The sequence below is a fragment of the Salvia hispanica genome, chromosome 3 (genome assembly GCF_023119035.1).
Source record: "Salvia hispanica cultivar TCC Black 2014 chromosome 3, UniMelb_Shisp_WGS_1.0, whole genome shotgun sequence".
In the NCBI taxonomy this organism is placed as follows: Eukaryota; Viridiplantae; Streptophyta; class Magnoliopsida; order Lamiales; family Lamiaceae; genus Salvia; species Salvia hispanica.
The window spans coordinates 30,762,176-30,782,467 of NC_062967.1; the positions used below are offsets into that span (position 1 = coordinate 30,762,176).

Sequence of the window (20,292 nt, forward strand, 5' to 3'; positions counted from 1 at the left end):
AAGCGGACATTTCTCCAGGGAATGCCGAACAAGAATACTAGGACAGGAGGGCGGCAGGACTATCAAGGGTAGCGTTCGTAGCTGCGGGCACTTCAAGCTGAGCCGAGAAGAAAGGCAGTCCCAGTCTCACCCCCCAGCACCATATCACCAGCGGCAGCTACGCCAAAGGTTTCCCACTCAGGCTATAATTACTGCACCGAGGCAGAAGCAGCCTAAGATTGAGTAGGGAACCAAGAGCAATTTAGCAAGTATGGGAACTCTCCTCGACATACCTATTGCCATTCTTTCATGTCAGCACCTTGCGTGGATACTTTAGAACTGCTTACTGATGAAATCGAACATAAGATGAGGGTGTCCTCACCCGTAGGAGGCCTTATAGATATCTCACGAACTTGCTCAAACGTAGAATTCACTATGGGAAACCTTAAGTTAGTGGCTCACAAATTGCATGTGATGTTGATGTGGAACGTCGACATCATATTGGGAATGGATTGGTTAGCCGAAAACTACGCTACCATTCTTTGTAAGGAGAGGCAGATCTCGCTGCAATACCCAGGGAAGGAACCCACAATCTTCCACGGAATCTCCATGAGGCGACGAAAGTCCATAATTTCTGCACTACAAGCAACCACTATGATAAGGAAAGGATACCCTGCATACCTCGTTTACCTGAATGGGGAAGAGAAAGAGGACCGTAAGATTGAAGATGTAGCAGTGGTACGAGAATTTCCAGATGTCTTCCCAGACGCACTACCTGGATGGCCGCCAGACAGGCAATTAGAATTCACAATCGATCTCGAACCAGGATCGGCCCCAGTATCGAAGGCACCATACAGAATGGCGCCTAAGGAGTTAGAAGAACTCAAGATACAGTTACAGGAACTACTAGACCTAGGCTTCATCCGACCCAGTGTGTCACCATGGGGCGCACCAGTGCTCTTCGTAAAGAAGAAGGACGGAACACTGAGAATGTGTATCGACTACCGAGAGTTGAACAAGCTGACGCTCAAGAACAAGTACCCTCTACCGAGGATTGATCACCTATTTGACCAACTTTGAGGAGCTGGTGTGTTCTCGAAAATGGACTTGAGGCCAGATTATCACCACCTAAAGGTTCGACAGGACAATGTACGAAAGAGTACGTTTCGCACCAGACCTGGCCATTACGAGTTCACTGTAATGCCTTTTGGGCTTACAAATGCCCCAGCTGTGTTCATGAAACTAATGAACCGCGTGTTCCACCCGTACCTGGACAAGTTCGTCCTAGTCTTTATAGATGATATTCTTATCTACTCGAAGAAAGAGAAGGAACACGAGGAACATCTGAGGACCACCTTGGAGACGTTAAGAGCCGAGAAGATCTATGCCAAGTTGAGCAAATGTAAGTTCTGGCTTAACGAGGTGAACTTCCTTGGGCACATAGTGACGATAGAAGGGATCCGAGTAGACCCTACAAAGGTGGGAGCAGTACAACGTTGGCAGTCACCAACAACACCTAATGAGATTTGAAGTTTCTTAGGTTTGGCTTGATATTATCGAAGGTTTATTGAAGGATTTTCTAAAATAGCCAGACCAATGACTCAACAACTCAAGAAAGGAGCTAAGGTCAATTGGACGCCGGAGTGTGAGGCAAGCTTCCAGTTGTTAAAAGAAAAATTGACCACCGCACCAGTCTTAGCCGTGCCAGCACCAGGAGCAGGCTATGTGGTGTACACCGATGCATCAAAGATCGGACTCGGATGCGTATTGATGCAGGATGGCAAGGTGATTGCTTATGCGTCACGCCAACTCAGGCCGCACGAGTTAAACTACCCCACTCATGATCTGGAACTTTCGAGCAGAAGGATTTAAATATGCGACAACGCAGATGGCTCGAATTAGTCAAGGATTATGACTGTGGTATAAATTACCACCCAGGCAAGGCGAATGTAGTGGCAGATGCCTTGAGCAGGAAAACTACACCCCAAGTGGCCACCTTCCTTACACAAAATGAGGAACTCATACGGGAATTCGCTAAGATGCGATTGGAGGTAGTAAGAGCACCAGAGACGGTGGAAAGTAGAATCGCCACTCTAGTGATTGAGCCAGACTTAAGAGCCAGAATTGTTGAGGCTCAGAGGAGTGATGAAGCATTAGAGAAAATTCGACTTAAAGTGAGGACGGGAAAAGAGGTGAGTTACCGCGAAGAAGCGGATAACGCCCTCACTTTTGAAGGAAGATTATGTGTGCCCAATGACGAGGCTCTCAGAAATGAGATCATGAGTGAAGCACATGAGACACCCTACACCGCCCACCCAGGAGGTACGAAAATGTATCAAGATATGAAGAAACAGTTTTGGTGGGATGGCATGAAGAGGAGCATAGCGTCGTTTGTAGAAAGGTGCTTAGCATGCCAACAAGTGAAGGCTCTACATCAACGACCCTATGGGAAATTGCAACCCCTAGAAATTCCCGAGTGGAAATGGGAGCACATTGCGATGGACTTCGTGACAGGATTGCCAAAGTCACAACGAGGGAATACTGCTATTTGGGTGATTATAGATCGCCTCACCAAGAGCGCCCACTTTGTACTAGTTCGTATCACTTACGGATCGGACAAGTTAGCTCAGATCTATGTGCAAGAGATCATACGGTTACATGGAATACCGGTGACGATCACATCAGACCGTGACCCAAAATTTACTTCTAGGTTTTGGATAAGCCTGCAGCAAGAGCTAGGCACCAGGTTGAATTTCAGTACGGCATTCCATCCACAGACTGATGGGCAGTCTGAGAGGACAATCCAAACCTTAGAAGATATGTTGAGGGCCGTAGTGCTCGACCGCGGAGGAAAATGGGAGCCAGTATTGCCACTTATAGAGTTTGCTTACAATAACAGTTATCAGGCGACTATAAACATGGCCCCATATGAAGCACTGTATGGGAGGAAATGTAGATCACCACTTTATTGGGATGAGGTTGGTGAGAGAAATACGCTTGGACCAGATTCTGTAGAGGAAATGATAGAGATCGTCCGCCAGATCCGTGAGAGAATCAAGGAAGCTCAAGACAGGCAGAAGTCTTACGCGGATGCTCGCCGAACCGACCTGCAGTTCAAGGCGGGAGACAAAGTTTTTCTAAAGGTATCTCCGTCTAAAGGGATTTCGAGATTCGGCGTCAAGGGCAAGCTAAGAACACGTTTCATCAGACCCTACGAAATTCTAGAAGAAGTGGGTCCTGTGGCGTACAGATTGGCATTCCCACCGAGTTTCGGGAACGTGCACAATGTTTTTCACGTGTCTCAATTGAGAAAATATGTGTTCGACCCAAAACACATAGTCCACCAAGAGGAGATGGTTTTGGAACCAGACTTAAGCTATGAAGAGAAGCCAGAGGCAATCTTGGATAGGAAGGTCAAGGAATTGAGGAATAAATCTATTGTAACAGTGAAAGTTTTATGGAAGCATCATGGTCACGAGGAAGCTACGTGGGAACTGGAAGACGAGATGAAGGAAAAGTACCCAGAGCTTTTTGAGTGACATAAGCAAAATTTCGGGACGAAATTTTTGTTAAGGAGGGTAGAATGTAATACCCGCTTCTTTAATTACCCCGATACATTAATGCTTAATGACGAACTAGAGGATTTTCGTTCTCTTGATTCATGATAAAATAAAAACTTGTTACTTTTCCTTGTTTGTGTTTAATGGAGTGGTTCGCAAGAGAATAAAAGCTAAAATAAGAATTTAGCGAACACAAGGACGTCAACAATATGTAAATGAAATAAGAAGGACAAGAAGTCTTTTCCCAAGTAAAGAAATTCGAATAGCGTTTCATATACAATAAACGAACTACTAACTTCAAAAAAAAAAATAATAATAATAATACATGGAACAAGGCTTCAAATAAAGAAAACAAAGAAAAGAAAAGATAAATTTTTGATGCACTTCGGGCCTCTTCTCCAGGCCCGAACTATAGCCCGTCTTTGAGCAGTCCATCGGGCCAAGGGGAGCGAGCCTAGCCCGAGAACAACACAACAGCCACACCTTCCTTTCTCACCTACAAAACTACAAACAAAGTAATTAATGCATATGTACAAGAGAATTAAGGGATCTTCCTATTAAAGAAAAGGAACAACACCTCTTTTAACTATGAAGGACTAAGGACTTACCCAAAAGAGGCAAGTCAAAGCTGCCATTTTTGCTCCTCCAAAATGCGCACCAGCTTTCCTAGTCACACAATCAACCAAAGTCAGTTTTGAGGGGACTTGTAATCTCTAACTAAAGACCAAATTGCATTTAGTGTAGAGTACTACTAAATCACAAAAGTGAGATAGGTTTCAACATGAGGACAAGGGGGGAATCAGCTTTCAATTAATTCTCCTAAGATACAAAATCAGCCTATAAAACCCCCCCTCAACCCCACCGTTAGACTCCCTCCCCATACATCACAAATATTCAGCAAAGTTAGAGAAAATTTTGAGAGCTTGGAGTATCAACACCAGTGGCAGCAAGAGCAACTCCCACTCCCCATAGCAAGGAATCAAGGAGTAAGTGAGAGAGTCCAAGTTTTAAAAGCTGAAAATCAAGCAACTGCTTCAAGAGGTACTCCACCTCCACCCCTTCTCCCAATCAAATTTTACATATCATCATATAGAGGCACCACAACTTAAGAATCACAATCAATATATCACAAGCACACCCTCTGCCTTTGTTCGAACATCATGCTTAAGACAACAAGTTTAGAGCTTTACCACGTTTTGAAATAAGAGAAACGACCTGCTGCTGCCCTTACACGCTAACTCAGTAATAGCAAACCAAACCAAGTTTTACCACAATAATCAAATGCAAGAATTTTCGTTAAATCTCATAAGCTTCTGCCCAAATTAAGTGGCTACACTAAGAATAAGATAAAGGACTTAGCTTTAAGGGAAAGTGAATCCGCCGGAGGTGGAGACGGCGACAGCGGTGGTAGCTGCAGGAAGTCGCAGAGGCAGTCGGAGCTCCGTGCGGAGGGAAGCGATGCCTTCTCCTCTCTTCCGACGGTGCAACACCAGCCATGGCTGGGCGTTGAGGTTCCGGCGGCGGCGGCGGCGGCTCGTCGTAGGCCCAGAGCTGACGGCTGACGGCAGGGCTATGTGGCGGCCAAGACATCGAGCTCGCGCACACCAGCGAGGAACGCCAAAGACGGTGGTAGGAACCGTCGAGCGTCCTCCAACGGAGCGATTTCCCGCCTGAATCGACCAAATCTTGGTCGGTTGGAGGGAACGCCGAGGTCTGCCTCGAGATTCCGGCGGCGAGGTCTCGACTGGGTGTCGAGGCGACGACGGTGGTGGCGGCGTGGCTGGAGATCGAGCGAGGTGAAGATGCCTCCATAAATTCTGACTAGGGTTTCAAATTGGGGATTTTTGTTTGATTTGAGAATGTTGAGAAGAGAGAAAGTTGGGCCTCTTTTTATTTTTAATTGTTTTTGTCTTTGGGCCTTTCTTTTATTTATTTGCACCTTGGGCCAAAGAATTTACTTGAGGGAGTTTTAAGTTGGGCCTCTCCATTAAAAGTAAATATGGGCTTAAGAAATGTTAGAAACGGGCTGCCTTTTATTTGAATTTAATTATGGAGTTGGGCCACCAACTAAATTAAAGTATGGACTAGGAAACTAATTAAATCATGGGCCTTCCTATGTTATGGATTAAATAATTAATAGTCCGCTAATTATTTCCACGAAGCTAAATAGAACTTTCCGGATCTTAGCTTAAGTGCTCGAATAATTAATTTTTAAGAATTTTTACGCTAACAATGAATAGACCTCGGATTTATTTTAGCACCTGAATAAATGGCATAGGAGGTAACACTCTCTAGCTGAGCGAATAGTTTTTTTTAAATAAATGAAATTACTTGATTTAGTTAATATTCAAGGATTCTAGAACGCTTCTAGAAAATCTAGAGAAAGAATGAAGTGATCACACACGTAGGATGCATCCACGTTTAAGCTTAATTAATTTTTTTTCCTCAAAGTCTAATAAAGTATATTTATGTTAATTATTTTCCTAAAGGAACGTCTTCACACGGCATCTAAGGCCACGTTAAAGAAATTACGGATAGAGACTTTTGCTTTGAGGTGGGCATTCTTTTAAAACGTGTTTTTAGTATGAAAATGTGATTCTTTGCTCAAGTATGTTGTCATGCCATGTTTTGTTTTATGATTACCTATCTGCTTGGCTATGCCAATTCAAGTTAAATAGAATTCGGGTCCCAGTAGGGCCGCAAACCCTACTCGGACTAGTGTACACATAAGGGGACCGTGAGCTAACAAAAGGGGTTGGCCGGTCCAGTGACCGTCGTGGAATGTGGCCACATTCCCGGTTCACACAAGGTTCAGATATGGTATATCTATGTTACGTGATTGCGCAATCAAAATCTTTACTAAAGGAAAAGTATTTAGTGACTCGGGTCCTTTAAGTAAAACCCCGTGATCACTCAGCTGTGGCAATGACAATTAAAGATAGAACTATTTTTGGCAATGTGCCCACTGAGTATATCAAATACTCAGCCCTGCATGTTATTTTTCAAATGTGCAGGTTGAACGTGGACGAGCAGGCGAAGGTGTTGGGACAAGCATATTAAATAAGTAGTTAGGTAGCCCAAAGTAGCATGTCTTCATACGTGCTATTTTGTCTTGGACTCTTCCGCTGCAAACCTAGAATTATGTGCTAGAAAGCTATGAACTTAGTCTTGATACTCTGAACACGTTTTGACTATGTACCCATATGCCTTTGATACTATTGATTTAAGTGATTTCATCCTTTTTATGTTGTCCCTTGATTATTGAGAATTGTTTAGTCGCGAAATAGCTACGCTCACTAGCACTAGGGAGTTGTGGTCGTGACAGTTTAAGAGAGCCGTTGATTCATGAGTAGAGATGTATAGTGTGAAGGACTTATATATAGTGTGAACCTAACTCTTTAAATAAATTTGAGTTCATATATTTTGGCCTAAACATATTTTAAACATTGCATTATCAGTGTTGACATAAGTAAAGCAATTGAAAATATTTTGACATTGCTTGAGTAGCTATCTGAAAATGTACTCAATTCATAAGTTTTTAAAACTTAATTAGTATCTATAATCTTATTTTAAAATATAAGTTTCTATTTTATTTTAATTTTAATAGTGATAAAATAAAATCATTCATATATATCATTTGTTAGCAAACAATGTGGTTGTCTTAAAATGTAGCAGCCGGTAGTTAACATAAAGATAGACAAATTGTTTAGTTTTAAATTACATTGTTTAGAAAGTTTCAAGAATCTTAATATACATATACCTTGATTAAACGCTGTTTTACATCTTGCTCCGGTATTAAGTTAATACATGTCCTGCATATGTAATATTTGAAATTATTTTTTAGTTTTAATTTTTTAGTAATAAGTAGTAGTGTTATGCAAAAATAGAAAATTAAATACTAATAAATATACATTTACGGTTTACCTTTGTTGGACTGACTCTGAATTTGATGTCAATTGTGTCCAGCAAATCAAACTTTAGTTTTGCCCCTACATGCAAATTGTTGTCTTGGCCAACCAAGCCGAAGTGTTATTCTGTCGTCTCTCTCATTTAAAATTGAAACCCACTGTTTGTTGTCATATTCTAGAATCACTGGAACCTTGGTTTGTTGATTAAGTGGTCTCTCCAAAATTGTATCGGTATATGCTATGACAATTAATACAGTACTCCCTCCGTCCCGGAGTATTAGACTCACTTCTTTTGGACACATGATTTAAGGAATTGATATTTAAATAGTTAAAGTGGAGAGAGTAAAGTAGGAGAGAGGGAAAAAGTAGGGGAGAGAAGAGAGAAAAAAGTAGGTGGAGAATAAAATAAGATAGATGCTTTTTGCTAAAAAAGGAAATGAGTCTAATATGTTGGGACATCCCAAAAAGGAAAGTTGGTCTAATACCTTGGGACGGAGGGAGTATAATTTATTAATTTTACATTATTTAATAAAATAAAATTATATAACAGTAGTAATGATGATTTAAAACTTACGAAACTTCTTTTGTTTGACCGTGTCATCTTGGATTCGAAAGACGCCAGAATTGTTGTTTGCGATGAACAACCAGCGTTGTAATCAACTTTGTCTGCAAATGTTTGTGTTATAATACAATGAAATATTTTATATAGAGAAATTAAAATTTATGCAAAATTATTACCTGTTTGAATTCCGGCTGTTTTAACACAACCTCTGATATGAAATAATTTCACAAAAAAATGACTTTTACCAATTAAATGAAACATCATAAACTCTCCAAAGCCCATGTTGTGATGCGTGTAAAAGCTCTTCCAACCATCGTCCAAAGTCATTCTTCCATCTGGAGTTGTTGAGATTTTCACTTTCCAAATATTTCCACTCTTATCTTGCGAGTTACATATTGGATCAAGTTTATGTCCATATTTCTCTTGGAATTCAACTGGGAATATCTGTTTTGGTGATTAAAAATAAAAATTTTAATTCAGATTTAAATTAAAAAAAATGTAAGTATAATGAAGAAATCTGACAAATTGCATTAATAGTTACATACCATTTTCGATTGTGCATGTAGATCGAATATCTTCGTAAATTCTGGGATATCAAGGTTGATTGATATGTTTTCTTTTTGGTTCGTCCATATGTTGCTCTAATTTGATTCAGCGTGAGAGGTTTGGTGATTTTTAGTTTTGTGTTGTGATAGGATACATAATTTTTGAAGTAGAGATGGAATAAATGATTTTAGAATGTAGTAGTTGAGCGTTTGCAATTTCTACTACTTCATTCTCTTAGTAAGTTTGTCTATGTCTATTTAGTCAAATTTTGGACTGTGATGCTAAGAAATTGTATTCAAGGAATTAGGTTATTAAAATGAACATAATAAAGCATTTTATTAAATAAAACTAAGATATTAACGCTATTTTTTTTCATTTTATTCCAATTTGTTTAGTTGTGTTGTTTGAGTAATATGTTATAATGTAACATATTTCATTATATCATGTTAATGTTAGACACCTAATTCCAGTATTTATTGTAGTATAAATTCCATGATTTATTGATAGCATAATATATTGAACCTTATGGTCTATTAGATATATTTTGGATTTTAGCAGTTTCGATGTAAAAATTGGAATTGTCAATCGGTGGTTGTGTAATAATGATTCGAATATTTGTCATTGATATTTGGTGATTCGTTTTAGATTTTCTTATGTTTTCAATGTGGTGCAGTTGTTTTATTTTATATATGTATATTTTTGTATGCAGTGACTGTTATGAAAAAAGTTTGATTCTTGCCTACCAAATATCAATGGTTGCTTGATTCTTGAAACAATTGATTTGAGATATGAAAAAAGCTGATTTTCTGAAACGATGAGATGCGTTTGGATGGGATGAGAATGTCAATAGTGTTATTTATTGATATGATGGTTCACTCATCTTCTTTATTGTTGTGTAAATATGGATTTTGTTACCTATTTATAATTAATGTTGTATTGCAAAATGATGTAGATATATTGTAATCTATTTTGTGTTATTAGTGGTAAAATATCTTAAATATTTGTGAAGATTCTTTGTCTATAAAATAAGTATATGGTTTATTGGTTAATGGAATATAAGATTATTTTTTAAGAGATTTGTATAGTTTTCTTGATTAATTCGTGTGACGCCCCGGAATTTCGTTCCTTTCTTTCGGGATAAATCGGATTTATTAGCTTAATTAATTTCCTTTAAGAATCCGTGTAATCATAGTTATCGTTGTAATTTTCGACTTTGGAGTAATCTAAGTATTTTCGTTGGAAGAAATAAAATGCAAGGAAATTTATGTGTTCAAGGATAAAAGTAAAGGCTATGCTTTTACTAGATAAATATTTGAGGAATAAGATATACAAAAATGTTGGAGATATATCTAGCACATGTTTACATATGTGAGAGTGACAACACACACATCAATTCTACACCATTTATCCTACTACACTAGTCAACAAGTTTGGAAGCTAGCTATTTTGATGATGGAGCCAAAGGATCTCTAGAGGAGCATCTTCTTTCTTTCTCCCTCACTCTCTTTCTCGATTAGGGAGCAGCCACAAGACTCCAAAGCTCCAGCCATGTACCTACAAATTAACACAAGAATAGGGGTTAGAAGATGACTCACAAATAAAAAGGAAGGGAGGCACAAGCTCATTTAAGAAAGGGAAATAGTAGAGCTTGAGATCAGCCCCTTTTTGGCACATTCTCAACTAGCATCAATGAGGAATCAAGACAAATGAGCATGGTAGAATGAGCTTCTACACAAGCCCAATATAGACATGAGTCAAATCCTTTTCTTCCCATCGTTCAAGGCTGAGGAAACAACCAAGAGAGACAGCCACACATACACCAAAGTAGTAAGAATAACATGAACATGAAGCTCAAAAGAGGTAGAGCTGGCAGCCCCAAAATAGGAGCCTTTGCCTCCAAGTCTCAAGCACAAACAGCCAAGAATAGAGCCTATATAAGCAGCCTCATCTCCCTTCTCCTCCCCTAATTTTCGACACATAATTTTCACCAAATAATTCAAGAGTGCAGCAAGGAATAGGAGCAAGGAGGAATTTTGAGGCAGGACATCAGTCCCACCCGAGAGGAATCATCGAGTTAGGTATGTGACATCCCTAACTCGAAACCTGCATTATTTTGCATATTAACATATTTTTATTTATATTGGCATATTTATATTGTTAGTTGTATAATCTTTATTATTATTAGATAGCAACTGAGAATTATAGAAGAGTTACTTAATAAATTACGAGATATCTTCTTATATAATTGAAATGTACAACGTACGTATACGTAAGATTAGTATTTATTAAGTATATAAATATAGGTATGTACTCCATTAGACTTTATAATTATGAGAATATATAGTAATTAGTGAATGTGTGACTACGGGAGTAGTATATCCTAAATGAAATAGTATAAGTAAATATGGCACCCATATACTAGTAACAAGGGTTTAACTTATATTAACAATAAAATAAGGAATATGTTGTAGTTATAAGTTAAAAAAAATCATGTATATACGTGGCCTTGCATGCATAAATATACATATAGAAGTGCCACTTGTATTATTTAAGATACGTGGCTAATCTTCCATGCATAGAGTTAGGGAAATAAGAAACTACCGAGGGAAAGAAAAATAAAAAGGAAGGAGAGAAACATTATTCATACAGGAGAAATTTATATAACAAAGGATGGAAATTAGGGATTCAAATAACTGCAATCAGGATCGAGGGTAATTTAAGAGACAGAATCGGGAGTTGATTTGATTATCTATCATTTTCAGGTGTGTATAAATCACACTTTTAGTTTTACATAGTGATTAATTGCTATGTGTTAAATTGAAGTGAATATTTGAATTATATGATGTGATACTGATATGATATGTGTTTAATTATGATGATAGGGATATATGCTTGCTGCAATAAATAGTATATTAAATTGGAATTATTGAGTGGAATATGATATGGATATGTGATTGGTGTAATAGATATGTTTTGCATATGGTATTGGAATTAATTGAATCATTTGATTAAAGATGATCTGTGATAGTCATGTGAAGGGTTCCTCAGGTTCCTTTCCACTCTTTTTGGGTGTTTTGTGGTTTATCGTATGTAAATTGGAGTGTTTCCAACTGATCAGGAAGAGATTCCCGACCTAGCTGAGTCGTTGGTACGATAACCGGGACCTGGCTTCAAACAAATTTCCTCAACCCACTTCTACTGGCTAGTATAGTGGAGGTAAGGGTCGAATCCCACGAGGATGGACACGTTTTGAGAACTGTGGTGACTTTCCTGGGTGTTTTGGTTAGCTACCACGCTTGGGTTGAGATTTTACCTAGACAAGAATTAAAGGTGGTACTCTACTGACTAGTAGGCGGGAAAATAACAGACATGTGGGAGTGTTCGTGAAAATAGGGGACAAGGTGTATCAGAGACATATGGAAAGTGGACAGTTACTAAAAGGGGAAATTTAGACAACAAGGTATATCTGATGGCTGGGGGCTTCTGACAGGTCTGGATAGTACATCTGAAAAGTAGGGAACAAAAGTAAAAGTAACTTAAAAGTAAAAGTGGTCCAAATAAAGTTGATTTTGACGTTTTCTTCTTCACCAAGTATTAACAGAATTCAGATAAACACAAACTCCATAACTGAACTTCAGATTCACAAATTCAAACTCAAGATCCATCGATAAAATTGCTTAAACTTAAATTAAACGGTAAACTGCAACTTTTACTTCTACTGACTGACATGCAAGGTGGTATCACGGCGCAGAAAAGAAACTCATGCACGAAAACTTGACTAAACTTAGCTACAACTTCAAATCAACAATTCCCGACAAGAAAACACTTAGAAATTGAAAGCAATCACTAAATCTAACTTTCCTAGGCAGAATGAAGCAAACTCGAACCAAAGTGACATGCGAAATAGAAACTTCATAATGCAAATGTTGGAAAATAACAAAGTACTTCAAAAGAGCAACAACGATGAGTGTTTGCAAGTAACTTAAATGATGAAAACCATTAAACTTTAAACTAAGAAAGCGATTAAGATTGTTTATGCCACTCCGGGCGATGATACTACTACACTGCTACGATAACTGGCTGGAACGACGGACTGATGACTTCTCCGGCAAACTCTGGACGTCAAGTGACCATGGCTGTGGCGAGGAATGAGAGGTGGGATAATGCTGTTGAAGGATGGATCTTCTAGAGAGAATTCTACTAAGTGTGATTGTCAAACTCCGAACCGAACTCCTTCTCTCTCTCCAAGTGGCTTCTTTTATAGGGAGGCTTGCCCTTGCTTTTAGGGTAGACTTCTCCCGCATTTTGACCTTTTTGCCCTCGTCAATGATCATCCCAGCTATCCTTCTTCTCCATCTTGAGCCTTTTATCTGGCATGCATCCTGGTCAGTATCGCACCCTTCTGGAGCCCTTTTCACTTGCGTCACCTGAATCGTTTCCTACTGACTTGGATCCTTCAATCCTGCACACTTGAGCAACTGTTTTGCAGATAATACATGAATTTCACGACATATGACTGACCAGTAACCAAGGCTTAGAATTCGACTTATCAAACTGCTCACACTTACCACATGCTTGTCCTCAAGCGTGAAGACAAACAAAAAGAAATAAGTCGAATTCGAGCCTGGTTACTCCCCCTGACCGACTCTACCTAACTAGACTCAAGACTCTGACGCACAAGAAAAGAAAACAAAAACAACACAAACACATAAGACACATAGTTAACTTAAACACATAGAACAGGCTATATTTTTAACCACCCTTCCTCTCGAGATCAGGTGCAATCCGGCCTTAGGAAGCCCTGAACTTCCACCGCCCCCCTTTTCTACCAGTCAGTATATCTGCTTGTCAGGATCACCCAATCCTAGGCCAAACACTGGGTTCACTCAGTCACTCATTTCTCACAGGGGATGTGGAATTAAAGGTAAGGTTTATATACACTGAGTTGTGGCTCATATAAACCACTAATATTTTTCAGGAAAAGATATCGCTGATGTTTTGGTTGATATGAGTTTTAGAAACTCCACGTGTTATCAGGGTTGGCGGCTGACGCATTATAGCAACCTTCTCCTCCTCATCATTTTGCATGTAGACCAATGTATAACATATAGAGTGGAGAGAGAGTCTCAATACAATTCAAAATGTTTTGAAATATGAAACAGATTTATGTTGATGTTTGAGTTTATATTATATGGATGTTTTATGAATTTTACATGTAGGTTAATTACTTAAAAATTTCATATTTATATAATTAGAATATACGACAAAGGGGTTGGTTGGGGTGTGACAGTTTAGGTGGTATCAGAGCAGGGATAGAATCCCGCTGGGACATGGCATCTATGAATATCGTATGATACATTTCGGTTATAAGTTTCATTTGCATTTCAATTATCATGAACCTATGTCACTGAGGAGAGAAGGGTCAGCCGCCCTGCATCATCAATTAATTGAAACATCTCATATACATGTTGTATCATATTGGGATTTTTGGTATATGGACCAATGATGAGTCAAAGAGGTAGAAACATTAAACAGCACCGAAAAAATGGAATTGTGGACTTTATGAGACAACTGATCCAGCCGAGGCTGAGATATGGCTGAAAAGGTTAGAACATGTGTTCAATCAGATGAGTTGTATGTCAGATGAGCAATTTGATTACACGGTTTCTCTTCTTTGAAGCAATACTTACTCTTGTTGGGAAACAGTCCCACAAGCTATGATACAACCTCTGGTATTCTGGTATTTAGTTCAGACGATTTTTCTAGAGAACTCGATGTTAAATATATGCAAAGAAGTGTATTGTGATAAGAAGCAGAGAAGGTTTTGTCTTTCAATATACAGGGTTTTCTAGAGAACGTGTTGCGAGTTAATTCAATTGAGCTGCCAGCGGATATTGATTCTCTTGTTCATACACAAGTTTTGATATTATTATGAGTATATATTGGTATTCACTTCATCGAACCAAGGTAGCTTGTCGAGTAAAAGAAATAGTAATATAATCATCGAGACGGGATCGAGTGATATTTATTGCTCCAGGTTTTCTTATATTATCTAGATCGGCTTTTTGATTTATTGGAAGTGCAAATTTATCTGGATTTTCACCTTATCGGGAGACATATTTCTCTATTGAGCACTGCATTTATTTATATTTATATTTATCAACCGTCTTCATTAGAGTTTCAAGAGTTTAAGAAACAATTACAAGAGTTGTCAGACAAGTGATATGTATGACTTACTGTTTCACTTTGGAGAGCACCAATATTATTTTTGAAGAAGAAAGATGATACACTGCGACATTATATACACTATTGGAAGTCGAATCGAGTGACAGTGAAGAATAACTATCTATTACCGAGAATAGAAGACTTATTTGATCAATTTCAAGGTATGCAACTGTTTTCGAGTATTGATTTTCGATCAAGATCTCATCAGTTGAAGATAGCTAAAGAGAATATTGCAGAGACACCATTTTGAACTCAGTACGACCATTATGAGTTTTGGTTATGCCTTTCGAATAAACTATTGCATCTACAATTATTTATGGCATTGATGAAAAGATTCTCTCAACTATTCCTGGATCCGTTAGTGATTATTTCTATTGACTTACTATTATATTCATGAATTACAGATGAGCATGTTAATCACTTGCAGTCAGTATTACAAGTTTTGCGAGATAAACAGATTATTGCAAGGTTAAGTAAGAGTGAGTCTAGCTAGATCATATGGTATTGTTGGGACAAGTGGTGTCAGGTCTTGGAATAGAAGTGGATCGACAAAAGATTGAATTGGTTTTCAACTGGAAATATTTCTTTATTATTATTCAATTGATAATGAAGTTAGTATGGCATAATTCTTCTTTTATATGAAGTGAAGCATATCAAAAGAGTTTTAATGAGTGGAAGTATCGTTTGAATATGTCAACTATTTTGATTATCTCCGCAGGTACAAGATATTATGTTATTTATAGTGATGCGCTGAAACTAGGGGTGGCAAAATGGGTAGCGGGTAATGGGTAATTCCCATCTTGACCCGCTACCCGCCGGGTATCGGGTACCCGATACCCGACAATAATGGGAAATGGGGCGGGATCGGGTGGTGTGTTTTAGAGTTTTGCGGGTAGCGGGTATACCCACTACCCGTACGGGTATACCCGTTAGTCCCGTTAAACCCGTTATTATTAGTATTAGAGCCATATATCATTTTTAATACTCCCTCCATTCCATATTAATAGAGGCGTTTCAAATAGTTAAATTAGAGAAAAAAATAAATAGTTAAATAATAATAGCCATATACACATTCATTTTGAAAAATTAAAAATAAATAGTTAGAATGAAGAAAAAATAAAGTAAGAAAGATAATAATGTAGAGAACAGTATTTATATTATTATTTTTCCAAAATGAGTGAAGAAAATGAAATGTTTCTAAGAGTTCTTTTGAAACATTTTTATATTCCGACGAACATACAATTGAAAACTCATCGGAACTAGCTATAGAGTCCCCTCACTTTTATTCTTAATCTATTCAAAGTTTACCATCAATATTAATTAAGTAAATTAGGGAACATTGACGATTATTATGGTTTTCAAATTTTTTATTCGAATTTCGGGTCGGGTACGGGTACCCGCAATGCCGGGTACGGGATACCCGACACGGGTATCGGGTAAATCCCGGTATATAACGGGGCGGGTATTGGGACAACCAATTTAGCTAAAATCGGGTACGGGTACCCGACTTTTCGGGTGGGCGTACCCGCGGGTAACCCATTTCGCCACCCCTAGCTGAAACATGGATTTGGTTATCTTTTGACTTAACGGAAAGTTTATTGCTTATGTGTCGTAACAATCGCAAGTACAGGAAGTTTCTTATCCTGTTCAAAATCTGTTATTAGCGACATTATTTTGCTTTGAAGATTTGGCATCATTATCTGCAGGAACGCTTATATGGTATTCTAGTATCTTATATATTGACAGAGATCCGCGATTTACTATCTCAGTCTTAAGAAAGTCTTTTGTGAGTTTCACCTCAGAAAGGTAAGTTGAATCCTCATTATATTGAACCGTGAGATATTGTTGAAAGAGTTGGACCATTGGCGTATAGGTTAACATTATCTCCAGAGTTGGCACAGATTCATAATATTTTCTACGTCAGTAGGATTCGGCTTTATCGATCTGATCCTTCACATGTCCTGAAACAATTGCGAAGAAAAAATATTCCAATGGTGAAAGTTATTTGGCAAAATCATGTAGTCGAAGAGGTGACATGGGAAACAGAAGAAAAGATGAGAAAGAACTATCCACATCTATTTACGGGTTAACAATTTCTTTGAGTACGTTAACATAGAGAGGAATGAATTTTTCGGACAAAATTCTTAAAGAGGGGAAGAATTGTGACATCCCTAACCCGAAACCTGCATTATTTTGCATATTAACATATTTTTATTTATATTGGCATATTTATATTGTTAGTTGTATAATCTTTATTATTATTAGATAGCAACCGAGAATTATAGAAGAGTTACTTAATAAATTACGAGATATCTTCTTATATAATTGAAATGTACAACGTACATATACGTAAGATTAGTATTTATTAAGTATATAAATATAGGTATGTGACTACGGGAGTAGTATATCCTAAATGAAATAGTATAAGTAAATATGGCACCCATATACTAGTAACAAGGGTTTAACTTATATTAACAATAAAATAAGGAATATGTTGTAGTTATAAGTTAAAAAAAATCATGTATATACGTGGCCTTGCATACATAAATATACATATAGGAGTGCCACTTGTATTATTTAAGATACGTGGCTAATCTTCCATGCATAGAGTTAGAGAAATAAGAAACTACCGAGGGAAAGAAAAATAAAAAGGAAGGAGAGAAACATTATTCATACAGGAGAAATTTATAGAACGAAGGATGGAAATTAGGGATTCAAATAACTGCAATCAGGATCGAGGGTAATTTAAGAGACAGAATCGGGAGTTGATTTGATTATCTATCATTTTCAGGTGTGTATAAATCACACTTTTAGTTTTACATATTTTATGTGATTAATTGTTATGTGTTAAATTGAAGTGAATATTTGAATTATATGATGTGATACTGATATGATATGTGTTTAATTATGATGATGTGATATATGCTTGCTGCAATAAATAGTATATTAAATTGGAATTATTGAGTGGAATATGATATGGATATGTAATTGGTGCAATAGATATGTTTTGCATATGGTATTGGAATTAATTGAATCATTTGATTAAAGAGGATCTGTGATAGTCATGTCTTGGATCTGAAATCATAGTGGACATATTGGGACCTTTGGGTCAATCATATTGGGACCTTCGGGTCAAATCATATTGGGACCTACGGGTCAATTCACAGTGGGACCTACGGGTCAAATCATAGTGGGACCTTCGGGTCAAATCATAGTGGCATATTGAAAATCCCGGGCAGATACCATGCTTGAACTATCACATAATAATAAACTGAACAGAGTGGCACGTGCATATGTATATGGAGTTAATTTTCATATTTGTTGATTATTGTTTTATATATTGGTTAAAGAGTATGTTTGATATATGGGATGTGGAATTAAAGGTAAGGTTTATATACACTGAGTTGTGGCTCATATAAACCACTAATATTTTTCAGGAAAAAATATCGCTGATGTTTTGGTTGATATGAGTTTTAGAAACTCCACGTGTTATCAGGGTTGGCGGCTGACGCATTATAGCAACCTTCTCCTCCTCATCATTTTGCATGTAGACCAATGTATAACATATAGAGTGGAGAGAGCGTCTCAATACAATTCAAAATGTTTTGAAATATGAAACAGATTTATGTTGATGTTTGAGTTTATATTATATGGATGTTTTATGAATTTTACATGTAGGTTAATTGCTTAAGTATTTCATATTTATAATAATTAGAATATACGACAAAGGGGTTGGTTGGGGTGTGACAAGGTAATCCCAACAACACCCTTTGCATCATGTAGATCAACCACAATAGATAGCCAATAACTTAGATTCTTAGAAGCTCAATAGAATATTCACAGTAACAGGTATCAAATATCATGCTTAAAGCTCAAAAGCTTAGAATAGAAACAACACATAACTTGGAGCAGAGCTAAGCAATAGCAAAGTCACAGGAGTAAGAACACTTTTCGGTGAAGTATCGAGATTTAGGATTTCTTTTAAAAAGGGACCCTTCTCCAAGCTCAATCACACTCCCAACTCCAACTAATAGCTACGGCCACAACTCACAAAAGGAAAGGGCAAGGGGAAGAAGACTTAGCTTAGGCGGAGGGGCTGCCGGGCGGCGGGAAAACGTCGACGGAACCCCGGGAACTCCGCGAAGCGGCTGCAAGTCGCGGCTAAGAGAGGGAGAAAAAGGCGATGCCTCCTCTCCGCTACTGATTTCGCCGGGAAGGAAGAGAGAGCTCGGCGGAGGGCCGATGCAGGGCGTTGGTAGCAGCGACGGAGAAAGGCGACACCTTTCACCTATCGGAGACTTCGCCGGAGCGAGGAGAACAGGCTCGAAGCACCGGCGGCAGCGCTGATTCAGCATGAGTCGCGAACGGCGAGTGACGGCGGGAAGAGAAGCTGCTCGCGGCATGAAGTAGAGGTCGACACCGGGAGCCAGCACGCCGGCGAGGGAAGTAGCGGCGGTGGAGTGAGGAGAATTGAGGGTAGGCGCTGATTCTCCGATTTCCAATTTAAGTGTTTCAAATTTGGGGATTTTATTGTGGAGTTAAGTGATGAAAAGAGAAAAAGGTTTTAGGGGTAGAAGGAGAGAGCCCCGACGACGCCGGAGATGGCGATTCGCCGGAGGGGTCGCGGAGCCGAGAGTGGGGCGAGCACCGCCATTTCTTCTCCGATCTGGTTTTTCCCCAAATTCTCACTTTGAGAAATGTAAGAGAGAGAGATTGACCGATGGGTGGAAGAGAGTCTAGATTTGGACTTTGTAATATTATGTTTGGGCCTTAGTAATTGATTAAGAGGTTGGGCCAAGGAAATTATTGTTGCTGGGTCCCTATTTAATTAAGTTTGGGCCGGAAGTATTTAAATAAAAGGGAGATTTGGGCCTAGAGATTATAAAATATTGGACTCTAGTTTTAATTTAGGGATTTGCTATTTAATTAGTGGGCCAAGAGACTTTTGTTGAGCCAAGATTTAACTATGAGAAGTAGGAACTAATTAAAGATTGAGTTGGAGCTCGAAGGTCTAGGAATAAATTTCCAAATAATTTATTTAGATTCCGAGAAAAATAAGGTAGTGAAGTGGGAGACGTGAAAGCCGACCGGCGTCGCCCCGCGACGCCATGGGCGGCCTTAAGAAAAATCCGAAGAAAAGAATTTTAGAAGAGACTTTCCAAGAATTCTTATTCTTTTAAATAAGGGCCGAGTATTTGTTTAGAGAAGATAGAATTTCTCCAAAGTTAATAAAGAGAATAAATAAACTCTGCAGAGTAGTGAAGCCGAGGTAGGATTAAGAAAAATCCTATAAGACGAGACTGAGATATAGGTGCTATCCAAAAGGATGCATGCATTCTTTCTAAAGAAAATTAGTTCAAGTATTAATTAGCGTGCTACGCTATTTATTTTCAAGGGATAAATTGCTCAAGGGCGAGTGAGGCCAAAGCGAGTATTTGAGTTAAGACATAAGCATATCAGGTGGACTTTCTTTTAATATCCAACACTATAGTATGGATATAAAGCAAATACT

General features: G+C 38.3%; 2 long non-coding RNA genes across 3 annotated transcripts; one reads left to right on the top strand and one right to left on the bottom strand.

The window, feature by feature from the left end:
- Positions 1 to 3,755: 3,755 nt before the first annotated feature.
- Positions 3,756 to 5,387, bottom strand: LOC125215253. Of its 2 annotated transcripts, none has more exons than XR_007175236.1 (2): positions 4,148 to 5,387; positions 3,756 to 4,035 (listed from the first exon to the last, which is right to left on the bottom strand). It is a non-coding gene; the product is annotated as an uncharacterized LOC125215253 (long non-coding RNA). The 2 variants fall into 2 exon arrangements; XR_007175235.1 differs by having other exon boundaries at positions 3,756 to 4,043.
- Positions 5,388 to 17,378: 11,991 nt separating this feature from the next.
- LOC125216766 lies at positions 17,379 to 18,446 on the top strand. Its single transcript, XR_007175453.1, has 2 exons — positions 17,379 to 17,571; positions 18,218 to 18,446. It is a non-coding gene; the product is annotated as an uncharacterized LOC125216766 (long non-coding RNA).
- Positions 18,447 to 20,292: the final 1,846 nt, after the last annotated feature.